Source organism: Heterocephalus glaber, unplaced genomic scaffold (assembly GCF_053883595.1).
Source record: "Heterocephalus glaber isolate CG9 unplaced genomic scaffold, H.glaber_assembly_v1.0 deba00001503, whole genome shotgun sequence".
NCBI classification, from domain to species: domain Eukaryota; kingdom Metazoa; phylum Chordata; class Mammalia; order Rodentia; family Bathyergidae; genus Heterocephalus; species Heterocephalus glaber.
The window spans coordinates 2191855-2212014 of NW_028258323.1; the positions used below are offsets into that span (position 1 = coordinate 2191855).

A 20160-nucleotide genomic window follows, 5' to 3' on the forward strand; every position below is an offset into this window, starting at 1 on the left:
GGCTCCTCCAGTCCCTAGCCACTGCCTTACCCAACCCCACCTCAGCTCCTACAAGCCCCTATAGAAGGCACTTGCTGTCCTGGCCATATTGCTTTTGTCTCTCCTTTGTTCAGAGACAGCCCAGCAGATCTGTTCCCCTAATAAAGGCTTGTTGTGGCCTGGTCTGGTCTTGGTTTTCAGGCTTTTACCTGACAGATCTCCATGAGTTTGAGGCCAGTCTGGACTACATAGTGAGTTCAAGGCCAGCCTGAGCTACATAGTGAGGCCCTGTCTAAAAAAAAAGAATTAATATAGTTCATAGATTTATCATTATTCAGTAGAGTTCGACATTGTAGAAAGACACAGACTCTTCCAGTCTGTCACTAGCATAGCTTGCTCGTGACAAAAGCCAGAGGAAGGCTACTTAATCATCATCCCTATCTTTCTTCTCTGCCTCACGGGCAGTGTGGAGGCCTGGAGGTTCATATTCCAGGAGAGGACGGTGCCTGTCTCCTGGAAGCAAATGTTCATGTGGTTCTCGTCGCAGAGCAGTGTGTGAGAAGGGAACAGACATTAATGGCCTCTGCTGCAGAGACAGGTTATGAGGAAATGTGTGTTTTTCATCTTCATACTTTGATTAGCTTTTGAGAAAAGTGAAAGATGGTCTGTCCTTTTGTTTATTACATTATTTCTCTTTCTTGGAGAATCTTTTTGTTTTATTTATTTTGTCAAAATTCAAAGATAGCATTTAATTTGCAATGCTTGAGAATGTCCTGAGCTATTTTCCTGGGTTGGTATTAAATCTACCACAGGTAGGATTTAAAGGAGTCATTTGCCCAAGATTTATGAAATAATGCAACACAAATTATTATGCCAAAAACTTCTGTTGAACTCTCACTCCCTTTGAATACTTAATGTGGGACTGCATGATTCCAAAATCAATTATTCCCCTAGCCTCTATTGTACTTGTAAATTCATGGTTAAAATGTGCTTGTTAGTTCTGGGATAATAGAATCTGTAACGAAACAGAGTTCCTAAGTAAAATTGCTCAACCCCTTGTTTGTCCGGAGAACGAATGTTCCCGGGCCCACTACCTGTAGAACAATCCATCAATGTGTCTGCTGACCATCAGTAAGTGACGGTCGTGACCATTAGTGTGTATGTCTGCTGACCATCAGTACGTGACAGTCGACCACTAACCTTTGTTCCTTTTTTTCGTAAATCTACATGTTAACCTCCCCCTTAACCCCCTATAAAACAGCCTCGGACTCTGAGCCAGTTGCCTCTCTTAGCTACTTTGCTTTGGGAGTGCCGTCTGGCCAGACTAATAAAGGTCTGTTTTATTTTCCAACTTGTCCGGTGTGTTCCTTCCTGGGTGTTCGTCGCTGCAGTCAGCTCCTCGGAGCGTTTGGTAAGGCCCCCGGTCTTACACTTAACATTGCTACTTTTCCCTACCTTTAATGCTGCGAATCTGTACCAGTTCCCTTTAAGGAAGGAAGGAAGGAAGGAAAGAAGGAAGGAAGGAAGGAGAACAGGAGCTCAAATCCTGAAACAGGACCCAGTGTTCGACCTCTGTGAACATTGGAAATGGCCATTAAAGGCCAAGCAGCGCCCCAGGCCAGTTCAATGAGTCACGGTAGACCCATGTCCTAAATGTTCAAGGCGCTTCCTGGTTTCTTTGTTCCAGGGTCATGAACTGTACATATTTTCCCTGATGACTTACTCCTTTGTTCTTCCTTGAGAGTCACAAGAGTGCCCAAATTAGCCAGGATCCATCTCACCCTCCTCCTCCTCTGAAATAAAATAGATATGACCAATTCCTTTATATTTTATTAATAATACTTGACAAATATGTCATTTTCTAATCAGTTACTTTTCATAACATAATTTTAATTTTTTGTCAGAGAAATACATATTTTTAGATGAAAAAGATTGCAGCAAAAAGCAGTATCCTTGCCACACTCCTCCTCCACCATCATCCTGATTCCAAAAAGAAACATTTATTTGCTCCAAGTTTCTAAATAACATGTTCATACTGCTCATTCTGAGTGCTGTTTTGATTTTGCATATTCCAAATTACTTCCTACAATGTAGCCATTCTACACTTCCAACAGCTTCTCTCCAAACTCCCAATATATTTATGATTCTTTTCTCTTACATAAACACTCACTTTACATGATTATGACTATGTAAGTGCTACAGTTTGTATCTAGGTGACTCCCACAGCCTCAAGAGCTCATAGGTGGGGCTTTTGGGAGGAACTAGATCATGGGTGTGATAACTGCCTTGTCCACTGATTAGTTTATCACAGTTCTGGGTTCAGAGGATGGATTTACTGAAGAGGGAAGACCCTCCCTGGGTGTGGGTGGTACCATCTGGTAGACTTGTAGCCTGGATAGAATCAAAAGGGAAAGCAGAAGGAAAGCTCACTGTAATTTATTAAATATTTTCTACATTAAAAAATAGCACATTTACAGTGTGATCAAAATGTATGGTGAATGTTTACATTTTAAAAATTTAGTGCAGTAGAAGACACATTGCCATTAATTCCCCCTCAAAATACCCCTCTCTCACTTTGAACACACTTATCCCATCATTTTTGCCAAATATATCAAGCATTCTGAAAGTTTTCTTTTGTGAATATCTTTAGATAGTGTGATAAAAAAAAATACAGTGAATTCTGCTGCCCAGTACCATCCAGCATAAAGGCAGGCTCGTAGAAACATGACAGTGTGTCCTCATCCACCTCTTCACAAAATCTGTCACTATGAGACTTCTGGCTCTTCCTGAGTGAAAATGACCTCAGAAGGGAGATGTTTTGAATGGATTCAGGACTTTGAGGCAGACACAACAGCACACTTAGGAAAGAAGGCTTCCAGAACTGCTTCAGAAAATGGCAAGAACAATAGGATAAACGTGTTCAAAGCAATGGGAGGGATTTGAGGAGGATTAATCACAATGTGTCTCTTAGTGTAATAATTTTTAAAAACTTTTAATGCTCACAGTATTTTTTATTGTAGCTCACATTTTTCTTGCTTTAAGGCTTTCTTATACAGAATCTTATTTCTTTGAAGATATTAACATATTTGTTTGCTTGTTTTACTTTGATTTGCTCAAATGTTAGGTGCAAAGAGCTCAATTTACACCTGTTTGGTTTGCCCCTTTGTTCTGCCGGGAAGCATATTCATTTGTTTTGTAGATTTTCCAAAAAGAGTTGAACATAGCATGGGAAAATACTCTTCAGCTATCATGAATGAAGTAAATGGTGTTATTTTTATTTAGATAATCACATATAATTCCTCAGCAAACTTCCCTAGCATAGAAAACATTTGCTAGAAGTGTCAAGAGGCACATCCTGGATTTTGTATAAAAATTCTAGTGAAAGTTTGAGGGTTTAGACCACTTATGAGGCAGCATTTGCTAAACCCTCCAAGACAAGGTCATGGTAAGGGCTTGTCTCCCTGAAATGAGAAGAATAGTAAAAGAAAGAATATCTCTAAAAATTATTCTGTTGTAAATATTAAAAGTGGAAGCAACAACTCAAAGGCGTTGTCAGCAGTGCTTTCACCTCAGACTGGACATCTAGACAGCAACCTGTTTTCCTGCCTCTGGGCGGAGCTGTCTGCAAGGAGTCGGATGAGTGGATGAGTCAACCTGTCACCAGTAACAGCCAAAAAGCCCATGCAAAGAGAAACTGTAGACTGAGTGCCTGCTGGAGACACAGATGATAGAGTTTATGTTTTTGTTTTGTTTTTTGGTACTAGGGTTTGAACTCAGGACCTTGTGCTTGCGAGGCAGGTGGCAGAACCACTGAGCTAAATCCCCCGGCCCCACAGATAATATAGTTTAGATGCAGTGTGGAGTCCCTTGATGATCTAAAGCAGCCAAGGTCTAAGGTCTTCCCCCTCTTAAACAACTTCCTTTAAAAGAGTCAAACACACACATACAGTTATTAAAAGGTCAAGTGGTGCTAAAGACTTTGAAATATATGTGCCCCTCTCCCACATTCCCCTCTCTTAGCCATGTCTCATGATATTGACATGCGTTCCTCAAAATAAAGCCACGTACAGCCAGAGGTTTTTTTTTTTTTTTTTTTGGTACGGGGGTTTGAACTCGGGTTCTTGAGCTTGCGCAGCAGGCTGCGAAACCACTGAGCTAAATCCCTCGCCCAAGCCAGCGTTTAATTCATCAATTTTACATATCATTAATTTACTTCTGAATTGGTCCACAGCCTCCAAGATGCGGGTACACAAATGAGAAATGTATTAGGGGATATACTTGAGGGAGGAATGGGAGGGAGGTGGGAAGCACACCATGGACAGTCCAGAGGGGAGGGGAGGGTAGATGGGGGTCACCTGAGAACACACGGGGTGGCAGGAAAGGTCAGTGAGGCTGGTGGGAAGTCTGAGCCACTGCAGCCCAGACATGTATTCCTTAGATCCCTGTCATGCTCAGTCATTGGCTGGGAGCAGCCCATAAGAAATGAGGCCTCTGCGTGAACATGGTAGTGGTTTCCACAGGGCACAGCTGGGCCTGCTGGTCAATTATGGTCCCCACAGTTGGAGATGTGGGGGCGAAGACGTTCACATGTGCCATCACTTCCACCATGAGAGAGGAGGATGTCAGTTTCCTTACCTAGACCCCTTCCCTTTTTTCTTCTCTCCAATATAATCATACCCCAATTTGGGTGAAGTCTATATTCTCTCCACTTTCATCGTTATGACGAAGTAAATTCTGCACAGAGCTGAGCCAGGTAATGCGTTGTAATTATAATTTGTGGTACAGCTTTTATTTTCCCTGTAGACAATAATTCCTTATTTTTCTTTGAACTGATGCACAAAATTTCCCATAACTCTCAATAGATCTGTAAAGTATGTCTCAGTAAAAGTTTCCTTATCATCAAATTTGCAGCAAATCTTCTAAATACAAAGGTGAGCTAGTAAATGTTTAGCAAGGAGAGCTATGTCAGAAAGCAAACCCTGTGTTTGAAATTGAAATCTGCCACCCACTAATATTGCTGCTTCCTTTAGAACGGAAGTCTGTGGAAGAAAACAGAATTTACACATGGAAAGCATAGGCCCAGACCCCTTTATGGGCTTACGGTGCTTTAAGACTCTTATGATTTTTTGTCTTTATTTCTTTTTTTTTGGAGTGAATTTCCTGGAAGGGAAAGAGGCTTGAGTAACTTTTATGTGCGGTTTTTCTGAAAAGAATAATTTTTAAATTTCAATTTTGACTCTTTTTTACCTACCTCTGTTTTTTCTACCCTGCCTCAGGATGACGGGGGAGGGGGTGGGGGAGCTGGGGATCTAGCTCGGCATGAACTTAGCATGTCCCTGGGTTCAATTCTCCAGCACCAAAAAATTAAAAAACTGAACGACTATGCTGTCTACTAGAGGAGACCCAGGGAGAATCAGGGAAATGCTTAGGAGGTTACTGTGATACAAAATGATGACCTGGACAAAGGTGGCAGCAAGAAAAATGGTGAGAAGTGGTTGAATTCCAGATGTAGTTTGAAAGAAGAGTAGACAGGATGTGCTGATGGTTCAGATATGAAGTAGAGAATGACAATCAATCACAACTTGAAGGATTTTAGTCTGAGAAGCCAGAAAGCTAAGGTTCCTTCTACCGTGATAGAAAAGCTTACGAGAATGTTACTGGCTACTTAATTTTATATGCTCAGGTTCATTTGCTTGCCACTGACAACATATTTTAGTAAAAAGGAAAAAAGAATTTATTCAAAGCTGGCTCTGAGGAGATGCAGGGGCCTTTTTGCCTCAAATCACCATCTCTCCATGTACAGGTGGGCAAGGGTCTTTTACAGTAAGGAATAGAGTCTCCATGCTTGCTTTATCACTTCCAGCCCTCTTCAGCTCATCTCCACTTTCTTGTGAAAAGGAAACCAGGCTCCTGGCCTCCTGGGGTGCATAATATCTGCATATTCTGTCCTTGCTTTTAGTTTGAGGAGAGAAGAGGGTGTTAGCTGTGTGCTCAGCATGAAAAAGTATGGAGAAGTTGCTTATCTCTAAAAGAAAAAAGTCGAACTTTTAAAGTTTCATTTTGCAGTGCCAGTTGAATTCACCCCTTGCTTTATTCCAGCCCTCAGTCATGAAGGCCTTGAGGTGCCACATCACCTGGCTGGCTGTCTCAGCTGGACTGTGACGTACATTCCATCACAAGTAGGTGGAACACAAGCACGGGAAAACCAGATGCTTGAGCCTGAAACAGTGTCACTAACGGTTGTGAAGTTAAATATAAAAGAAAGCCAGTGTCAGAGAGTCCTAATAATTACACCTGCTAAAAGGGCTTTCCGCTTTGGGGAAGTCATGCATCAGAAGCCTCTTTCATAACCTCTGCAGCTCTGCTTACTTTGGTAGGGTTGATGTGCAGGTGACTGATGCTCAAAACTTTTCCCCTTTGTCTCTGAATACATTTTCTTTGCTTCTGAAGGCTTTGGTAGTTAGCCATCTGTAGTCTCTTCCCTCAATGCTGCAGTAGCTTTCCCCGGTGATGGTCAGTCGGAACATGTCCCACATAGGGGGAAAGTGACAGGATTGGAGTCAGTGTCATAAACCCTTCTTGCCAAATTAGAGCAGTATCAGAGATTTAGAAAGAGTTTCTGTTAGGCTGTTTATCTAGAGATTATTGTCAAGCCTAAACCTGTCTCTTTTGTAGTCAGCACACTAAAACATTAGAACTTTGACAGATAGTTACAAAGCTTACAAGCAGATATGAAACGAGCCAATGGGGGCAAACAAATACAATCTATGCAGTAGACTTGAACTAAGAAACGCAGTGACCAAGATAAAGAAAATCAATATTTCTGTGAAGAGCAGTCCTCTCTTTTTGTAAACCAATGGTAATTCACCATTTGGGAGAAAGCACAAAATTTACTAATGCCAATGATACGGAAAAGTTTTAGATAACTTAATAGAGTGAATATTAAGGTATTTGCAGAAACAAAATAAGTAATGTGTTCTTTTAGGATTTGCTTTTCCCGTAACTCCTTGTTTAAGGTGAGGATTATCTGACTCTAACCAGTAACTTCATTAACCTAACAAAGTTACCATGCCAGGGTGAATTTACAATGTATATGGCCTATCTTGTGTCTGTGACTTGTAAATAGGAACTGGAATTGTATTTACATATCAAAGACCACTAGGGTTGAGATAATGGCTAAAAAGGCTATAAAAAGGGAAATGCTGAACAAAGGGGGCGCCCATATTGACCAGACTGGTTTCTGGCATTCCCGTCCACTTGCGAGAAGAAATTTTATTATTTTATCCGAATTCTGTGTCTCTGTGTATTTCTTTCTGAGATTTCCGCAACACCAAGACCAAGCATTATAGTTTAGTAACACCTTCAGTATTTTTTTTTTTTAGGGATACATATAGAACTGTGAACATTTTTGAATATAGTGTACAAGGATTAACGTCTATTTTGCTAAGAAAATATATTTTCTCAGGTCCGGGGAATTAGCTCAGTGGTTTTGCCGACTGCTGTGCAACCACAAGGACCCGAGTTTGATCCTTGGTACCAAAAAAATATATATTTTTTTCAGCAGTATTGTCTTTTATTGACAAAGAGGAACATGGCTTTTGCCAGCTATATAAGCAATACACAACTAGGAATTTAACAAAATAATTTAGCTATTTTTACAGCATATTAAGACAATCATGACTAACTGCATTATATCAGGACAATTACATTTTTAATATAAGAAATTATAAATTCAGTGGCACCTTGGTTTATGAACTCAATTTGTTTTACAATTTTGGGGAAGATGCTGCATTTGTGTTTGTGTGGGAAAGACAGCCATGGTCGTGTTTGCCACCCAATGTGGAGTTCGTGAATGGAAGCAAAATTTTGCCAAACACTTTTGTTTGTGAACTGAATTGTTTGTAAACAGTAGCATTCATGAACTGAGGTATTACTGTAGTAGTTTATGTAACCAGAATTGTAAAAGAAAAATTTAAACAGATATCTAATTAAATATCAACTTTCTAAGATTTAATTTTTCTAAACATTTAATCATAACAAGACAGTAGAGAACACAAGACATTATTTTTACAAGTTTAAAACCTTTAAAAAAGTTTTGTTGTAAAATTGAAGTAGTACTATTGCTTGTACAATTAGAGGCTATGGGACCACGCCTCTCCACACATCTGAACATGGGCATTGTCCCAGGGCCAAATCCCCGACCTTTGTCCCAAGGCCCACAACCTAGTGGCAGAAATGAGAATAACAAAGACCACTGAAAATATCTAGAGTTCCAAACCAGGACCTGTTGGCATGACCTACAATGACCTTTCTTCATTTGGAACTCATTAAAAGTTCATACATGTGGGCTGCATCTCATGCATCAAATTATAACAAATTATGGGAAAGGACATGTGCAGTAGATACAGCCAACATGACTCAGCATCGTGTCAATTATGTTGTCAGTCATGCTTTAAAAGACTGAATAGGAGGTGCCCTAGGCCTGGAACACATTTTTGTTTTTGGTACCAAGTATCGAACTCGGGTCCTTGCACTTGTGCAGCAGGCGGCGAAACCACTGAGCTAAATCCCCAGTCCTGGAACACATTTTGAAACCTTTAAGCCCAACATATTCTGTGCTTGTGCCATTTTCCTTTTCTGCCACCATAAGCCCGTTTGCTCTGAGCAAACTGTGCCCCTTTAAATTTCATTACACTTGGCTGCTTTTTCGCAACCATTGTATACCACATTCAGTTCTTTGTTCATCATGCATAAGAACCTAGAAACCTATCCTAGGACCCCTTACTCACTATACATTAGCAGGAATAAAAGATAGGTAAAAAGAGGCAAGGCAATTATAACTAAAAATTGTACTTTCAAGATTACAAATTTTGGGCCTCAGTTCAAGTTACCCAAGGCATCCATATCAGCTTTGCCATGGTTAAAGGTAGGTACTTTTCCTTCCAGACCCAGAACACCCCAAAATTCCCTGGGAATACCGACCCTCCATTGATTGGCTTAATTGAGAAAATAAAGAGCAGGAATCTGTCCTAAGGTAAAGGAGTAGGTTGAAAGAATCCAAAGAATATTTAAATAACCTATTCAACAAGCAAAAAAACAAACAACAAACAAATTGGGCCCATCCCTATAGAATGGGCTACTACCCTGGAGGGTGGGCCACCTATTCTCAGGTTCTCCACCCCCCAAGAGGAGGGCAAACATTCCCTGTTGCAGCAAATAAATGCCTCTCTCTTGAGGACCTGCACTCTATTTCCTTGAGTGTGTACCTTTCAATTTCTGCCTAATAAACCTGTCTTTTACCTCTTACTGACTAGTCCTTAAAAGTTTTTTCTGAAGCTGCAAACTTAGTCTCTGAGAAAGGTGAGTTAGGTTTCTTATCTCAGCTTCAGGACCTCCTCAGACCCAGTCAGGTGACATTTTCTCTTGGTCAGCCAGCCAGGAGAAAAAGAGGCATTGGGACCACAACTTTGGTAAGTTCAGGTCAAGGCTTTTCATTTGTTTTCTTCCCCACTTTCCCCAACTCTCTGCCCTCTGAAATTTATCTATTTTTTCCCTCTCATTTTCTGTCTCCCTGTTTACAAACATCTGCAGTTATGGACTCAACCCAAGACGAAACCTGTTGTTTTGTTTCTTTGTTTGGGTTTTTTGAAACAAGGTCTACGCTATGCAGTTCAGGCTGGCTTTGAACTCACTATGTAGCCCAGGCTGGCCTCGAACTCACAAGGATCCTTCTGCCTCAGCCTCCCGAGTGCTGGGATTACAAGTGTGTGCTACCATGCCCATTTCTGCAAGTGTTCTTTTTTCCCTCCCTTCTCCCCTATGAAAGCCCCAATCCCCTCTTTGTTCCTCCCCCAACCCCAGGCTTTCATTTGTCAGAAAACCCAAATCCTTTAACTTTTTCTGATATTATTTGTCAGGGAGCAGCAAGGATCTTGAGAGTGGAGGGGGTCGATGGGAGCTGGGGAACTCAGGAAGTTCTCTCCTGGCTCCAGGACAGTTCCTAGTGTGTCCCACTACATGGGCGGGGGAAGGGGAAGCACGTGGCATCAGTGTGCTCCTGCTGGGCCTTCAGGAAGGGCTCCATTTCAGCTCTGAGTGTTGTTTGCCATGGCCTGCCTGGATCCGAGGGCAGCTGCCCATCCAGCCCTGCCTGCAGGGATTTTCTTTCTGGGGCCTCTCAGGGTTGCTTCTCTAGTGCTAGCATGCTTCCTCCCTCCATTGTATTTGGTTCTGGTGTTCCTGTGATAATTTTCCCTCATGTTTATCTCCCTATCTAAAATGGTATGTGATTTGTAGTTGTTGTCAGGCTTGACCTGGTAGTAAAATGGTTAATGAATATGCTCTTTAATTCCAAGCTATAGTTTAACAAGATTCAAAAAACCACAACAAAACAGGTAGCAGAGACAGATGCAAGTGCTGTCTCCGCCTGACAAATGCCATGCTATCTCGGACACAGAATACAGGATGAGATGTTCCCAACATAGAGATAACAACTACAAAGCACAGCATCTTTTCAATGCCAAGCCACCAGAATGTATCTGTACATCTGCCTGGATTGCTGCATGGACCCCAACCACAAATATTTGCTCTGACCCCACAAGTGTCAGACCTCTCTTCCAATGCCCTATAAAGCTTCTTGCCTTTTCTTTGTTCAGTGCTGATGACCTTTTGCTTGTGGTCAGTCCGCCTCTGCCCGGGTGAATAAAGTCTATACCTCTTTGTTTCACTAGCCTGCTTGGGTGGTCTCATCCCTCCCTGCCATTTGTTACAGTTGCTAACCGCCATCTCCAGACTTTTAAAACCCTCTATGGCAGTGATGGCAAACCTTTTAGAGATTGAGTCCTCAAACTGCAACCCCAAACCCACATATTTACTGTAGAAGTGCCAACACTGCAATTAAACCTGAGCACTGAGGTTTCAGTTTAGAAAAAACAGCTGTTATCCGATGCTCAGCTGCTTGGGGGACTTGGCTCACGTGCCGGCAGAGAGGGCTCTGTAGGTTTGCCACCACTGCTCTGATTTCCTTGTGTGTGTTACAGGCCCCTAGATATAAAGATCTCTGGAGTAAAATTTTTTTTTTTGGTACCAGGGATTGAACTTGGGTCCTTGCGCTTGCGAGGCAGGCGGCAGTGGAGTAAATTTTTTAGTAAAGCCTAGCTGCTTTCCTGATCTGTTGACACAGATTGGAATAGTTATGTGTCAAAAACAAGAATGCTTGTTCTGGCCATGAGCAATAGATTTCTTCACGACTAGCAGGGATGCTGGACTAATCAATGACAGAAAACAGGGCAGAGCTGCCCCATGGGCAGCTTTGACACTGTGGCAACATGGCAGAGCTGCCAATCATGGGCTAACAGGGCAGAGCTGTGCCCCCTAGGTAGTTCTGACTCTGGGGTAACAGAGAAAAGCTGCCCCGTGGGCAGTTTCAGTACTGTGGTAACAGGGCAGAGCTGCCAATCTTGGATGGTTCTGGTTCTGGATAATGGGGCAGGGTGCACACACAGCGTGAACCCAGCAGTGGGTGGGCTGCACATGCACCTGACCTCAGGGACCTAAACAGGATCCTATCTTCTTTCTTCTCTGTATCTCTTTCCACAAGTACACAAGGAAGATTGTCTCAGTTACTTTTCTTGTTGCTGAGACGAAATATTCAACACTCAAAGTTAAAGGGGGAAAGGTTTATTTCAGCTCAGAGTTCGTAGAGGTTTCAGTCCCTAATCAGCTGGCGCAAGGCAAGTTGGCATGGCAGAGAGACACTGCAGAGGAGAAACAGTTCATGGTGAGCAGAGGATAGAAGGCAAAAGGCACCAAGCTACAAGCGGCAACAGCAGCTTCTTTCTGCCCCTTTTATAACTAGGCTAGCCAGTTTAGGGCGGGTACTAAACCAATCAGTGGACTAATTTAGTAATCACACACAGCCTTATCCCAGCATCACAGAACCTAGATCCAGCCACTCTGAAAAAGTTTATGACTGCTTGAGGCTTTGGGGGGATATCTAGACACAAGGCATACAGAGATCTTAAAGGCATGTAGTACATCTTAAATGATTATGGGTAACTCAATATCTGTCTCCAACCTTTATATTGTATCTTATGAACTTGGGACCAATTTAAGATGAAAGAGTTTAAAAGCTTGATTTTTCTTCAGATGTAAGTTAAAGAGTAAAAACACAAGGCCTCAGACTTGGTTTTGTACTAAGGGACAGTGAATGAAGATCCCATTTAGGCCTGTATTTCTTTTCTCTCTTTCTCCTGACTCATTAGTTATAAGTCCTACAGTGTTAACTAAATAAAGAAAAAGTAGTCAGAGTAGCATAGAGTATTAAAGAAAATACTGTTATGACTTACAAAAAAAAGGGAGAGCTAGGCCAGGGATTTAGCTCAGTGATTCTGCCACCTGCCTTGCAAGCACAAGGACCTGAGTTCAAACTCCAGTACCAAAAAAAAGGGGGAGGGGAGCTAATTGATAACCCTTAGGGGAAATTCTGACTGACTAGTCTGTTTACACTTATAAACCTAAAACTAAGAAAAAGGTCATTATAATTCTGCATGACCAATGTGTCTAAGAGTGCGCTGTAATTTAATGTAATGGTTTTATGTGTTCTATATGTTTTCTTGTCTGTCTGCCGTTAATCTGTTTTAATAATTGGTTAAAGTATCTGCAGCAGTTTCATTTAAAAATATTTTGAGCTCATATCAATTTAGTTTTGTTTTTATTTTTTGCCCATGCAGACTGCTGGCTCTATTAGGGCTTTCCACTGAAAAACCTTGGTTATATAAATATTCAAGGGTAATATTCATTTAAAACATTAGAGGACAAAAACTGCTAGGTTCAAGGCTTAAATAAAACTTACAAATAAGAACCCTAAAGTCTGGTAACATAAAGGTTATTTATGATTTGGTTAACATGTATATTTCTGTGTGTTAACTTTCAGGTATATGTTTTGTTCCAAACATTCTACTTAAGTCGTCAGCTTGTAGATCAGTGGACAGTCATGATGTAGCCCAAATGCTTTTTGTTCACAGCTTTTTGTTTACAGTGAGCTGATTTAAACTGGTCAGTAAGACAAGAGTAAAGATACCTTTAGAGTTGGTGACGTTTCCATCCAGATTGCTAGCCAGTCAAGATAATATTTATCTTAAAAATTGTTTTTAATAAATGCAATTTCAATTGTTTTCTATGTGTTATAATTTAGGAGTTTTTCCTTGGATAAAGATTATCTATTCATAGCTTACAAAGGTTAAATATAGCATGCTGTGGTTCTCATGAGTCACCTAAAGTAATTGTCAAAATGGGCAAATAAGTAAATACAAATAGGATTAATGCTTATAAATGTTCATAACATCCATGTTATCAGTTGCTAAATATGAATTCAAATATTCTTGGTCTCTTAAGGCTTATAAAAGATAATATATGGTCTATTAAATGTGTTCATAAAATTTTAATATATAAAGGTTTAAGATTGCTTAAATTGGTTAAGAGTTAATTGTCTAACATATAAATTTATATTATAATAATAGAAAATTTCCCCTAAATGAGGGCCCTTTGTGCCTGAGGAATTACTGGACAAAATTCCCCTCTGTGGCTGAAAAAGCAGCTGCCTGAACCAATTTGCTTCAGTTTTCTCCATTGATGGTGGCTTCTCTGGTTTTTCTCCGGATCATTATGTATATATATACACACACATACACAGCCACCACGCCCCCCCTCCCCCCACGGCTAGAATTAAAAGGTTAAGTTTTTATGTCTAAAGCAGTAAAGTTTTCTCATGATATTAAAATGCTCTTGGTTAAACTGACAAAAACTAAATTAAAAGCAAAGATTTTACTAAGATAATTTGTTGTATTTTCCATCGTTAGGCTTTTGGTTACTTAAAGAAAGCTGAATTTTTGCTTTGCAGAGCTTGTTTTTTTCCCCAAACTCACTCTGTAAAGCCTGTTTCTTTTCCTACCTTTAATAAAATTTTGCTACCAGTTTTAAAAAGCTGAGTTTTACAAGTTAAAGATTATTTAAATGTTCATTTGTAAAATGTTTTAACAATCAGTTTATGATTGGTTAAGTGAGCAATTATTATCATTGTTTATAACACACCCTGTATATCTGGGACTATTGATGACACTGAAGACAAAATATGCTGTGAGTCTCAGTTTCACAGTTTAAGTTTAATGCATGCAAGGTTACCAATAAGTGCTCTTTTATACAATATATATTACATCTAGACCTTAGACATATAAAATGATCAAGTTTTTTGGCCTCTTTAAATTTGGTCCTGCCATTTAAAATTTGATCTATGTCTATTGGCTTTGATTAAACAAGAATTTTTGCTATTGTATAAATGAGAAACACTCATATATTGGACAAAAATCTATTTATGGTCATTAATACTACTTCTTAAACTTATAAGAGTGCCAAAGATGTCCTTTAATTCTTATCAGTGAAGTTACATTATATAAATTTGTTAAAGAAATCTAAATTTTGCCTTAAGAGTAAAAACTAAGTAAATATAGGTAAAGACTCCTATATAGCTGTAATGCTAATTATTGCTAACCTCAAGGTATATTGAATATATTTGTTTCCAAAGTGTACATGCCTTCTTAGATGTAGAATTTAAGAAAACATTTTATTACATGGATGACCTCCAGAATAAAGTTGCTTAGGATGATAGATGTTTATGTGATTGTTACCTAATTGAGTTATGATAGTTAGATGTGCCTAAACAATATGCAGTTCAGGCAATGTCACTCTAAGGAACAAAGACTGGGCAATAGTTATCTATAAAGTACATCTGTCAACAAGTACATTCTTCTTAGCCACTTTTTTTTTTAAAGGTAGCAAATTAAATGAAAATAGTAATATTTTATACTTGGATAAAGGTAACTTGTTGATGAGCTATTCTGTACTAAAATGAGAATTTAACTATATTTTTAGAAATCCAAAAAAGCCCTACTGGTTCTAGTATAATAATGTCATCATAATTAGGCTAGGTGTGGTGGTGCACATCTGTAGCCCCAGCAAGGGAGGCTGAGGCAGGAGGATTACTGTGAGTTCAAAGCCAGCCTGAAAAACTTAACAAGACCCTGTCTCAAAAACAAACAAACAAACAAACAAAAAATCAGGCTGGGGATGTAGCTCAGTGTGAAGGCCCTGGGTTCAATCCCTAGTACCAAAAAATAATGTCATCATAATTATTATGCTAAAATGTTGCTTCTTGATTTTAAATTTTCCTTGTAAAACGTTATAACTGTTATCTGATAATATGCTATAGAAATATGACTTCTAAAAGACAACTTAAACTGCATATTAAATGGTAAACCATCACCTACAGCAGTGGTGGTAAACCTATGGCACTTGTGCTGCAGTGGGCTATTTGCATCACTGAAGGCTCTAAAAAGTTCACCATCACTAGCCTATAGTACAAATACCCAGTATTTGAAAAAGATTGTAATAGTTGAGATTAAAGACTGTTGTTCCTACTTCAAAACTGGTACAATTGACCTCCTGGGTATTTGACAACCAAGGCTTGAAAAACCAAAGCTAAAAAAGGTAACTCAGCTAAGAGGACAGCCAATATTTTGACCCTTGCCTTTCAAGGTCATCCAAAACCCAGGGCATGATGGGAACCCTCTAAAAGTTCCTATAGTCCCGGTGAATCACCCAATCTCCTGAGCTGGGAGATTGTTGAACCCTAGAGGACAAGAGTCAGCCAATGTACATTATGCTAAAAGGAGGGTCACTAAAGAGGTGGGATGTCTCCATGCTTCCATGGGAAGCCACATAATCAAGCAAAGACTGTAACCCATGTTGCAGGTGATACAACTGGTAGAGAAAAAATTAGAGGAGCTAAGAGGCTCCTTACATGGCCCCAAAAGTAATTCCTGAGGAGTCTTAACTTACCTTGACAGATATTTAACATATATAGATCTATATATCTGTAGATATAGATATTTAACATAGGTCTTACTTTGACTAGGTCTTAGAAACCCAACAGGAAAGTATAACCACTTACATAGTGAGAGACAGAGAATAATTATAACATTAAACAAAAAGCTACTAGATATAAAAAGGGAGTCCAAACAGTATACTCACCCTATTAGCAGTCTTTGACTATGCCTATAACTCATAGCCATAAGAAGTCTTTGATTCCCAGTTCCACTAGCCCTTTCAAAAATGTGTCCTTCAGCCTCTCTTAGTGTATTCTCATCATGTTGAGTTTAATTTCAAGTACCTCTGAGATGATGATTTAGCTTCTATAGGTGTTCCTATAAAATAAAAATGGCAGTATAAATATTCTAGTTACTAAACATTGTTACTCTATTATCAACTTGAGAATTTATATGTTTATATTATTTGAAGCCAATCATTACAAAAGGTTTTAGGACTACAAAATAGAGCTCTATAATAAAAATTTTAGTGCTCAATTGTCAAAAAATGCAAATATATTTATTTAGCATATTCATTCACCATCATTGTAATTAAAATAGGAGGACATTAGATTTCTTATAGACAAAATAGGGAGGTGTCTGTGTGCTCTTAAACACCACTTGTTATATTTGCGTAAACACTTTGAAACAAATAGAGGTTAATATTAAAGAAAAAAGGTTTATGCCAAATGTTAAAGACTTCTTCCAGATTTTGGAGGCACTATTCATCAATATTTTACGGTTAATTTCTGGCCCCAGGGTCTTAGTTACTTTTCTCGTTGCTGACATAAAATATCCAACACTCAAAGTTAAAGGAGGAAAGGTTTATTTGGCTCACAGTTTGTAGAGGTTTCAGTTCATGGTTGACTCCAAGGCAAGGTGGCATGGCAGAGGGGCATCACAGAGGAGAAACACTTAATGGAAAAGAAGGGCAGGGAGAAGGCAGCAAGCCAATGAGCTACAAGCAACAAGAGACAAGCAATGAAAACAGCAGCCCTTTCTGTCCCTTATATTCTTATCCAGGCTTCCCACCCACCCTTAGGGCAGGTAGCACTCACATCCTTAATCCTAGCATTGCACTATGAATCAATCCCAGCATCACATCCTTAATCCCAGCATCACACACTAGATTCAGCCACTTCCTAAAAGCTCCTCCTATGACCACATGAAGTTTTGGGGGGACATCTAAATACAAGCCATAACACCCAGCTTGTTTAACAAGGTTATAAAATGAAGTTTAAGTATCAGTGACTTGCTAATGTCTCTATTCTCTTTTCCAGACTATCAAAAGATGATTGTTCATCAAACAACAAAACCCATCTTCCTTTGTCTCTTTTAGATAAGTCAGGGTGAGACTTTTGATCCTTGGCTAGGCAAGATCAATGCCCCTCCTCCACCTGAAGTAGTTACAAAAGGATGGACCATCAGGCCTTCTGTACCCCCTTAAGAATAAGTGATCAAAGTCTCAGGATGGGGAGGATGAGGCAGGATAGAAGCAATAAGAGATAGGTGGAAAGAAGACAAAGCATAACTACAAGTTGTACTTGTGAGACCCAACTTAGCAACTTAGCAATACCAGCACCATGTTGAGCCCATTCTCCTCCATTTTGCAAATATGTGACTTCCAGCTGCACTCTGTCTCCTGGGAGAAGACCCCACCCCTAACTGATAAACAGAAACTGTGTGTCCGGTGATCTGCAACAAACTGTTACCCAGGGGAATGTGAGGAACTAACTGTGCTTATCCTGGCTTCTGTAACCAGCTTCTGCAACAATCCGTAACCCAGGGGAATGGGAGGAGAGACTTCTTCTGTGGTTTTTCCCTTTAAATATGCAGTCCTCATTTCAGCTGGGGCCTTTGTCCTCCGACTTGGTTGGAGTGTACATGGGTCCCGGCTGGAAAATAAAGTTCTCCAGTAAGATCCCAGGACTGTGTCATGCTTTGAGAATTTGTCGCTAATCTAATTCGGGGACGGGGTTCAACAGTACTTTTAAGAAAACTATAACTTGTGGGCCTCAGTTGAAGTCACCCACAGCATTCATATCTGCGTTCCCTTGGGTACATTTAGGCTTCTCCTCTTCCAGACGCATCATACCCAAAATTCCCCAGGAATACTGGCCATCCAGAGATTGGCTTAATTGAGAAAGTGAAGAGCAGGAACTCGATATTAAGGTAAAGGAGCAAGTTGAGAGAATCCAAAGAATATTTAAATTACCTTTTCAAAAATAGAAACTGGGCCCATACCCATAGAATGGGCCACTACCCTTCTGGGTCACCTTTTCCTGGGTTTCCACCTCTCAAGAGAAGCATAAATATCCCCCGTTGCAGGAAATAAGCATTTTTCTCTCTTGAGGGCCTACACTGTATTTCTTTGTGTACCTTTCAATTTCTGTCTAATTCCTTCCTGTGTCTCTTATGGACTAGCTCTGATTCTTATTCCATGATGGGAGTCAGTGGACCTGCAAGCCTATTTTATAAGAAGGGTGGATTAGGTTCCTTATCTCAGCTTCAGGGACCACCTCAGACCCAGCCAGTGACAAATTTTACTAAGCATTAACCAGTTTCCTAAGACTTATTGTTTTAAACAAAGATACTAACATTAGCCCTGTGTATTATGCTTTTAATTTTTCAAATATTTTTCTTAGAACAAACTGTCTTTAATTAGAAATGTTTTACTCAGGGCTGGGGATTTAGCTCAGTGGTTTCAGCGCCTGACTCACAAGCACAAGGATCCGAGTTTGATCCCCGGTACCAAAAAAAAAAAAGTGCTAGAAATGTTTTACTCAAAAGTTATATTGTTAACATATATGATCAATTTACAACAAAAACATAACTTTTACATTACTACAAAAGTATAGGTTTTAACCCACACATAGGCTACCAATAGTTTTAAAACTCATATTATTAGCTCATATTTGTGTCCAAAACTGTCTTAAATATAGATGTAAGCATGGTATATCTGGAAAAGAAGACCATATGTTTGAGATGGAAAAAGCTCAAAATCCTTGGTCCTGAAGCTTGCAAGGCTTTTCTGTATAAACAAATGACTTAAAAGAAAAATCATTTTAAGTATTATTTTTAAGCAAAGACTTAAAATAATAGCAGTCTACTTATTTTAGAGAAGTAGGCCTTTTAGCATCTTTTAAAGCTATTAGCATTAGGCCACATAAAAACCCCATTTGCAGACCAGGGAAGTCATAACTATTAATTCTTTACAGCAAAAGATAAAAAACAAAACAAAACTATTACTAGAATATTAAATGAGTTGTGTTTATATAAATTATTAACTTTAGGATATCTTAAAATGATGAACAAATACAACCCTCAATTACTTTGACATAATATTTAAAGCTCATTTTTAATTTGACCTATAGTTAGACAAGGCTCCCTTTTCAGATACATATTTCTGTTCCTCTAGGACAGTTACTCTGAAACTTATTAAAGGATCAGGTATCTTTTGATCTTATATCAGTGTTATGTAGAAAGCTTTATCAATAATCTATGACATACGTTTAATAGGGTCAAATGGATTATCATTTATCAATTTTAAGAAGCAAAGAATACATGAGTTTATACTTAGCAAATGTCCTTAATATTTTAACTTCATTATAGATAACTCAGATATTTTCTTACATATTCATCTTGTTTAATTTTTAACAATTACCTCTACAGTTGGGTGTGGTAGTGCACGCCTGTAATACCAGCACTTGAGAGGCTGAGGGAGAAGGATTGCCAGAAGTTCAAGGTCAGCCTGAACTACATAATGAGACATTGTTTCAACAAACAAAAACCCCCCAAAACAAACAATAACCTCTCCAAGCAATAATCACCACTACATTGTCCTCATCATGTAAAACATTTGACAAATACAAAAGCAGTATTTTTTTTTTTTTTTTTGGCTGAGGAAAAAGTCCTCTCAAAAGTTATAGTCAGTGCCTGGAAATTGCATTTATATGTGCTACAACAGAATGCTTTATAAGTCCCCTAAAGAGTTTGCAGAGGCCTTTGAACTTCAATATTTACACTGACCCTAGTGAATTATTTTCTAACTAAATTTTCATGTCACCAAAAGCAAACTGTCCTGAATGATAAGGATGCTCCTAAATGAATTCACTTGGAAGACCATAAGAGGAAGTTTACTAGTCACAAGCATTTAAAGTGGTGAGGCTCACAAGACCTAGAAAGATCTACAAACTATGAGGAGTGGGGTACTGGTCCCACATCAGTGCCTCTTGGCTTATTCAAGAATTGAGGAAGTTAT

General features: G+C 39.4%; 1 long non-coding RNA gene across 2 annotated transcripts; it reads right to left on the reverse strand.

Annotated features, from left to right (window-relative positions):
* Positions 1-1799: 1799 nt before the first annotated feature.
* Positions 1800-19851, reverse strand: LOC147825470 (uncharacterized). 2 transcript variants are annotated; one of them, XR_015440733.1, is made up of 4 exons: positions 19564-19851; positions 17635-17794; positions 16738-16857; positions 1800-16238 (listed from the first exon to the last, which is right to left on the reverse strand). It is a non-coding gene; the product is annotated as an uncharacterized LOC147825470 (long non-coding RNA). The 2 variants fall into 2 exon arrangements; XR_015440732.1 differs by having other exon boundaries at positions 16738-17794.
* Positions 19852-20160: the final 309 nt, after the last annotated feature.